This window comes from Enhydra lutris, unplaced genomic scaffold, assembly GCF_002288905.1.
Source record: "Enhydra lutris kenyoni isolate GAN:26980312 unplaced genomic scaffold, ASM228890v2 scaffoldscaffold10, whole genome shotgun sequence".
Taxonomy (NCBI): Eukaryota; Metazoa; Chordata; class Mammalia; order Carnivora; family Mustelidae; genus Enhydra; species Enhydra lutris.
Genome location: NW_019154094.1, coordinates 1,039,986 through 1,048,178, shown reverse-complemented (window position 1 = coordinate 1,048,178; position 8,193 = coordinate 1,039,986). Strand labels below are relative to the sequence as shown.

At 47.4% G+C, this 8,193-nt stretch overlaps 1 pseudogene; it reads left to right on the top strand.

Moving 5' to 3' along the window:
- Positions 1-323: 323 nt before the first annotated feature.
- LOC111143931 overlaps positions 324-8,193 on the top strand; it is a 16,939-nt pseudogene continuing 9,069 nt past the window's right edge.

The following is an 8,193-nucleotide window of genomic DNA, read 5'->3' as shown; positions in this document are numbered from 1 at the left end:
ATTACTGAACAAGTCACAGCTGGGAACTCATTAAAAGTTGGCACACAATTCCCCACCTCCACTTCCTTTGTGGAATTTAAAGAGTCCCTAAGGATTGGCCACAGACCTGCAGGCAGATGAGTTTCAGTACACACCTCAAGGCTAGGTAAGTTTGGCTCACTCCAGAGGAATGGTCCCCAAAGAGTTTTCCCATCTTAATTTCAAGCTCAGACATGGTGTTTCATTAGCACCAAGAGAAGTTGGTGGGAAATGGTGGTGACCATTTTTTGGCTCATGCACCAGTTTCCTGGAGCTCAAAGAGGTCAAGTTCTACAACATGCACCATGGCAGAACCGTTGCCCACAAACCACATGGTGCCAAGTGGCTATTGTGAACACAGCATGCTGCTGGACACAGACAGGGACAAAGGTCTCCAGAGCTCTGAGAGCAGCTGAGGCTTCTACTTCCACAGTAATGGTCACTGCATTGCATTATAGTATTACCTGATCAACACCTTCCATCCTTCCCCACTAGACTAGCAACCCTGAGAGGGTAGGACCAGTCTGAACTAGCTTAATATTGTGTGCCCATAGCTGGGTACCTAATAGGTGGTCAATAAAACTGGCTGAGAAAACAAACTCATCTCTCATTACAACACTCCAGGAAGTATGTGAGTGGTAAAATCATTCTGAAATACAAATGGTTCATCCCTAATTTATCTGAAATTGACTTTTCAGGAGTGACTATGTGACTGACATCATAGTAACCCATCTACCCTCTTGTGTGTATCATAGCCAGTATTTCCTGGAGATGAGTTCCATCCCGTGGCAGTTAGGGTTATGAGTAGGGTCCTTTTGTTTGGATCCCTGTTTGGTTTTAAACCATCTTGAGCCACTCACTCCTCCTCTCCTGTCCAAGCTCTCTGCCACTTTGGCTTTCTTCCATTCCTGAAATGGACAACCATCTTTCCACCTCACATCCCCAGAACATGCTGTTCTCTGCCTGATGCACCCTTTCCTCACACTCTACCCACAGAGGAGAGAGTCTCAGCTGAAATGCTCCCTTCTTCATAAAACTCCTGCAATCTACCCTGCTTTCATAGCCCACCACCTTCCCTTCCTCACTCATCTCATATTCTTGTCTAAATTCAGTTAGCTATCATCCACCATCTCCCCTCTACTGTCGTGTGCACAGGAGCAAGCATGTCAGTCCTGGTCACTGTGGGCTCCCCAGAAAGGGCTCAGGCGTTGCATACTATAACTATTGGATACATGCTAGCTAGGGCTGGATGTCCTCTGAGCCAGAGATAAGAGTTATCTGGCCTACAGTGTTTGGGTACCAAGGCCAGTCATTCTTATCAAACCAACCAGCTAGCATGTCCTGTTCCGACTTTACTCAGCTATCAAGGAGCAGATCAAACATGGCTCTTCCTCTCTCCATGTACCAACACACTGCCGCCTAGCAAAATGAGCAGGGACTTCTTAAGCAAAACGATGACCAAGGATTTGAAGAGTTTTTCAATTGACTTAACTGTCCAGTCTGTAGTTGAATATTGTGCCATACACATTTGCGGTGTTCTAGTTTGTGCTAGAGATGAAAAGTGACTGGACCTAAGTGCTAACACTTAAGGCTACCAGGCAAGGGGGAGAGACAGGCAAATGCTGAAATCATTCATATCCTTGGAGATAAATGTCATGAAGGTGCTGTAGACTCTCAGGACACTACAGCCCCGGTGACTTCCCTGAAATTCACAGAAATAAAAGGATCTGAAAAGGAAATCTACTGACAGTTAATGAGTCCTGCCATGTCCATGAGCCTGGAGTCAGATGGAAGACTCATAGGAAACTGCCCCCACATTCCTGGGGCCAAGAGTGCCATGTCATGTAGAGAAGTAAGCACAGGACTTTACTCTTGGGGATGGGCTGGGTCTGACCCGTCTCTCTGTCTGCAGCTGTGAATACAGATTCTGGCACCCAGTGGGAGTTGATGAATGTCTAGGGTAGGAAAAGACTAGGACAATATTTCTTTTTACTTTTTTTTTTAATTTTATTTTTTATAAACATATAATATATTTTTATCCCCAGGGGTACAGGTCTGTGAATCGCCAGGTTTACACACTTCACAGCACTCACCATAGCACATACCCTCCCCAATGTCCATAACCCCACCCCCCTCTCCCAACCCCCTCCCCCCATCAACCCTCAGTTTGCTTTGTGAGATTAAGAATCACTTATGGTTTGTCTCCCTCCCAATCCCATCTTGTTTCATTTACTCTTCTCCTACCCCCTTAACCCCCCATGTTGCATCTCCTCTCCCTCATATCAGGGAGATCATATGATAGTTGTCTTTCTCCGATTGACTTATTTCGCTAAGCATGATACCCTCTAGTTCCATCCACATCGTCGCAAATGGCAAGATTTCATTTCTTTTGATGGCTGTATAGTATTCCATTTTGTATATATACCACATCTTCTTTATCCATTCGTCTGTTGATGGACATCTAGGTTCTTTCCATAGTTTGGCTATTGTAGACATTGCTGCTATAAACATTCGGGTGCTCTATTACAAAGCTGTCATCATCAAGACAGCATGGTACTGGCACAAAAACAGACACATAGATCAATGGAACAGAATAGAGAGCCCAGAAATAGACCCTCAACTCTATGGTCAACTCATCTTCGACAAAGCAGGAAAGAATGTCCAATGGAAAAAAGACAGCCTCTTCAATAAATGGTGTTGGGAAAATCGGACAGCCACATGCAGAAAAATGAAATTGGATCATTTCCTTACACCACACATGAAAATAGACTCAAAATGGATGAAGGACCTCAATGTGAGAAAGGAATCCATCAAAATCCTTGAGGAGAACACAGGCAGCAACCTCTTCGACCTCAGCCGCAGCAACATCTTCCTAGGAACATCGCCAAAGGCAAGGGAAGCAAGGGCAAAAATGAACTGTTGGGATTTTATCAAGATCAAAAGCTTTTGCACAGCAAAGGAAACAGTTAACAAAACCAAAAGACAACTGACAGAATGGGAGAAGATATTTGCAAATGACATATCAGATAAAGGGCTAGTGTCCAAAATCCATAAAGAACTTAGCAAACTCAACACCCAAAGAACAAATAATGCAATCAAGAAATGGGTAGAAAACATGAACAGACATTTCTGCAAGGACAATATTTCTTGGTCACTCCTGCATCAGACCCAGTGCAGAGACCCAGAAATGCACAAATCCTGCCTGGCAGAATAGCTGAGCAAAGCTACAAGGTTGTGCTTTAAAGGAACATTGGTTTTGGTCATTTTATCTCCAGTGACCACAGACTGCTTGGCACACAGTAGGTGCACAATAAATACCTGTGAGAAAAATGAAAGCATGGTGCCCACAGTTCAAGAAAAATGTTGAAATGGGTGCTGAGGTGGGTAGAGTTCACCTTGCCCACACACCTACTGTGTGCCAGGTTCTTTATACACAAGTGTCTCTTCTCCTTATCATTCACCCCCATTTCATAAAAGAGAAAGTGAGTCCCAGAGCAGCCAAGCCACTTGTCCAGGATCACAGCGCTCCCCTCAAGGCCGGATTGCAAGACCCAGCTCAGCTAATACTTTGGGCTCCACTCCATCTCCTGGCTTCCTCCTGACCCCTTTCTGTGACCTAAGCCTTATATCATGACCTCTCTGTGTATCCAGAAGCAACAACAAAGATCTTTCTCCTTATTCCTGAATTCACTTCTTGGTTGAACATACATTTCTTTCATGTCCTTTCTGGACTTGAGTAGTGCCAGGAATTTCCAGATTGCCCTCACATTCTGGGTCTTCTGCTGTGCCAGTGGGCTAGAGCTTAGAGTAGAGTGTTGATGGAACTTTCAGTCCAGGCTGACACCTCCTTCCACCACTCTCCCTTGGACCCTACAAAGGTGGATCCAAGGTGTCTAAAGTCCCTTTACATTTTGACCCTGAATGATTTTCCAGACTCCCCCGACTCCATTCTGGGCATTTCTCCATGCCTTTTCTTAAGTTGGTTCCTTTGCCAGCTATTCCCTCCCTGACTCCGTGTGCCAGGGATTGTTCATCCTTCAGAGTTCAGCTCATGCCACCTCCCTCCTTTCCCACTGGCGCTGTAGGGTCTCACAGCACTGTGTATGTGCTTCCTTCAATGTTTCCATTAATGCATTTGTACTGTGCATGTATTGTTCCATTTAATTTTTATCATTCTGGGTGCAGGGAACACAGGATGCTCCCAATGAGATGCCATCTCTGCCCTTGGGAGGTCTGGTGAAGTCTAGTGAGAGACACAGACCCATAACTGGTGATGACAGCACCATGTGATGTAGGACTTCAGGGCAAGCTAGGAGTCAGACAGGCCCCTGGCCAAGCCAGTGGTGCAAGGACACAGGATAGGATTCCTGGAGAGGGTGGCACGTGAAGTGAGACCAGTTGATTGAAGCAGATGGGAGTGCTGCATGAGGGATGCAGTGGGATCTGGGGATGAGAGAGTCTGGTACACTCAAGAAATTGAAAATGCTCCCATCTCATTTTAGCCTACAGATACAAAGTGGGGGGTCTGTGTTGGAAGAAAGAGAGCGAGCTGAGAGAGGAAACTGGAGAAACCAATAAGGACCAGACTGTCAGCTGCAGTGAAGCATATGGAACTAGGGAGCCATGGCTGGTTCCGAGCAGGGGGGAAGATGGAATGTGGTCTCTTCAGCAGGATCCCTCTGATGCCGTGCAGGAGGCAGGTGCAGAGGTCAGACCTGAAGCAGAGGACTGGATCAGGACGGATGCTGTAGTGGGTCAAGATAGTGTCACTCAGAAGTGCATGCCCACTTGGAACCTCAGAATGTGACCTTATTTGAAATAGGGTCTTTACACATGTAATTAGAGAAGGATCTCAAGATGAAATCATGCTGCGTGCTGGGCCCCTAAATGCTGGTGTCTAATGACTAGTGTCCTTATAAGGAGAGGAGAAGACATACAGACACAAGGACAAGTTCATGTGAAGGCAGGTAGAGATTGAAATGATGCAGTCAAGTCTTCTGGCAGCCGCCAGAAGCCAGAGAGAAGCAGGGGTATCCTGCCTCAGAGCCTGCAGAAGGAACGACATGCTAACCCCTGGCCCCCAGAACTGCTAGCACACTTCTGGGGTTTGGAGCACCCCAGTTTGTGGTAATTTGTCCCCTCAGGCCCAGGAAACCAATACAAGGACGGGTGCTGTCTTCTAGGTCAGATGTGTTCACACCATGCAGGGGGCCCGGATGTGAGAACCTAGGGAGTGGCAGATGAGTGGACACTGAGCTGCACTGTGGCCCAAGTGCAAGGCAAGTCGGGTGCTGGTAACTGTGATGGTGTGGCACTGCCTCTTCCCCTCCATCAGACCTCAGCCTGGAGCAGACTGGGCCCAGAGCAAGGACATGCCTTAGAGATCCCATCTCTGGCCCAACACCTCTGCCTCTGCAGAGGCTAGACAGCAGCTCTCTTCTGGACCAGTCCCAGGGCCTGGGACCCAGGGTTTCTCCACCAAAGCTCTGATAACCTGTGCTGTCCTCTCTGGGATAGCCCTGGGGTCCCTGTTTGTGGGGTGTGGATGGAGCCTGAGAATTGGGAATGGAGTGTGCCTAGTCCATAATGCAGAGAACAAAGGAGTATTCTCAGAGGGTATGGGAGGGACGCCAGCCTCCTGTTGTATTTCTTCACCTCCATCTACAGATTTAAACTTCTTCTGCACAGCCCAGCTGGGAGGCCTTAGGGAAAGTATGGAGGCTGCATGTACAGCTCTCGGTGAATCTCAGGGAAGCTTCTGGAAGTCTCTGGAGTCCTGTTGTCGTCCCCCCCCCCCCCCCCCCACTGGGGTTATGATGGTGGCCCCACCCACAAGCTGAGTCAGCAGCCCGCCTCCCCCTGGGAGGCCTTTGGAATGCCACTGGAGTACAGCTAGATAAAGTGCAGGTGCAGCCTCCTGCCCTGCCCACCCCACTTCTGATCTCTTAGTGTTGAGTGCCAGTGAGGGGACCCAGGGCTTCCTCTGCGACGCCCCCAGACCGCTCCCTGCCGCCAACAACAGAGGCGAGTGTGTGCCCCTGGGTGTCTTTCAGGATAGATGATGCAAGCGCGGGATGCAGGGAAAGACTGTGGGTAATAAGAATGTTGGGGTGGATCTTGGGACCCAGAACCCGGCCCAACGAAGTCTGAAGCAAACAATGCCTGGGCAGAGACCTCTAATCCAGAATCACACATCCAGGCTGGGCTGTGTGTGCTGGAGTCCATGAGTGTCCTGTGCACTTCCTGGCTGTCTGCGGATCTTAGTGGGAAGGTTGTGTGTCAGGGACACCAGCGTTAGTCACCATCTTCCTGCTTGTGCTGTGTCCTACTGTGAGAGTGTAGTTCTGTGTGCACCTGCAGGTGTGCCTGTGTCCACGACTCTGCTGTTGTGTGGGTCCATCCCCGCAGCCGGGTCTCCCCATCTGTGTGGTAAGGCAGGCTGACAGCAGGGCTCAGGTGCCTGTGGGCCTGCTTTGTGCCTATCTGGTGTGAGAGCTTAAGGCAGCTGCACCTGTGGGGATGGGTAGCAAGGGGAATGCAGGTATGTGGAAGTGTGGGGCCTGCACACATGGAGGTGTTTGTGAGTCACAGGGGGCACCCAGATCCCAGTCTGTGAGACAGGAGGCCACCCACCCCTGAGAAGAGCTGTTCTGAGGTGCTTCTCCTTCTGTTCTCACACACCTGGGCAGAGGCTCAGTGGCTGCCCTGGAAGGCACAGGTAGGCTTGAGGGCAGGTGGTGGGTTCTTCCTCCCTCATCTCTCCTCTGGCCCTAGACACTCACTCTGTCTTTCTGGGGACCGGCTGGGCTGTGAATCAAGGGAGAGACAACTCAGAAGTAAAGGAGGGCCAAAAAAGGCCTGTTTTGTTTTCTTAAAAAAATGGGGCAAAATTCACATAATATAGAATTAACCATTTTGAATTGAACAGATTATTTGCATTTGGCACATTCATGATGTTGTGCAATCACCACCCCTTTGGGTTGTCAAATATTTCCATCACTCCAAAAGGAAACACTGCCTTCATTAATAATCACTTACCCATTCCCCAGGCCCCTCAGCAAGGGCTCTAGCCCCTAATTTGCTTGTTGTGTCTATGAATTTGTATATCTTAGGTATTTCATATTAAAGGAATCAGACGTTTTCTTCAGAAAGTCTTTCATGCCTGGATTTTTTTCACATAGCATAATGTTTTCAAGGTTCATTTATGATGTAGCAAGTGTTCATACTTTGTTGTGTAAAAAGCACACAACAGAAAATTTATGATCTTAACCATTGTTAAGTATGCAGTTCAGTGGTGCTAAGTATATTCACATTTTTATGTAATAGATCTGCAGAGCTCTTTTCATCCTGCAAAACAGAAACTCTACACCCATTAAACAAAGCTTTCCATTTCCCATTCTCTGTAGTCCTTGGCAACCTCCATTCTACTTTGTTTCTATGAATTTGACTGCTTTAGGTACCTCGGATAGGTGGGATCATACAGGATTTCTCCTTTCTGGGGACTGGCTGATTCCACATAGTGTAAACCTTCATTGGTATTATAACAGAAGACAGGATTTCCTTCCTTTAAGGTAGAATGATATTCCATTGTACAGATATATCACACCTTGTTTATCCATCCATCCACCAATGAACAATGGGGCTGTTTCCACCTCAGGTTTATTGTAGCTAGTGTTGCTCTGACCAGGAGTATGCAAATATGTCTTCCAGACCCTGCTTATGCCACTTATGCATATCCATCCAGAAGTGGGATGCCTGAGGCATAGGTAGTTCTATTTTTAACTTTTAATTTATGAACGGAAAACCATTCATACTGTTTTCCATAGCTCTTGAACGACTGTGCTATCCCACCAAGAATGCAGATTTCCAATTTCCCCTCCTCCTTCCCAATTTAAATGGCACAACTGAGTGCCATTTAAACATTCCCAATGTTGTGCCACCAACACCTCCATTTAGGTCCAAGACATTTCCCCACCCCTGAAGGAAATCTACAACCCATTAAAAGTCCACTCCCATTCCATCCTCCTCCGGTTCCCTGGCAGCTGCTAATCTGTTTTCTGTCTTAATGCATTTGCCTATTCTGCATATTTCAAATAAATGAACTCATACAATATGTGGTCTTTGCGGCTGGCTTCTTTCACTCAGCATATTGTCTCAGCATGTTGTAATGTGTGT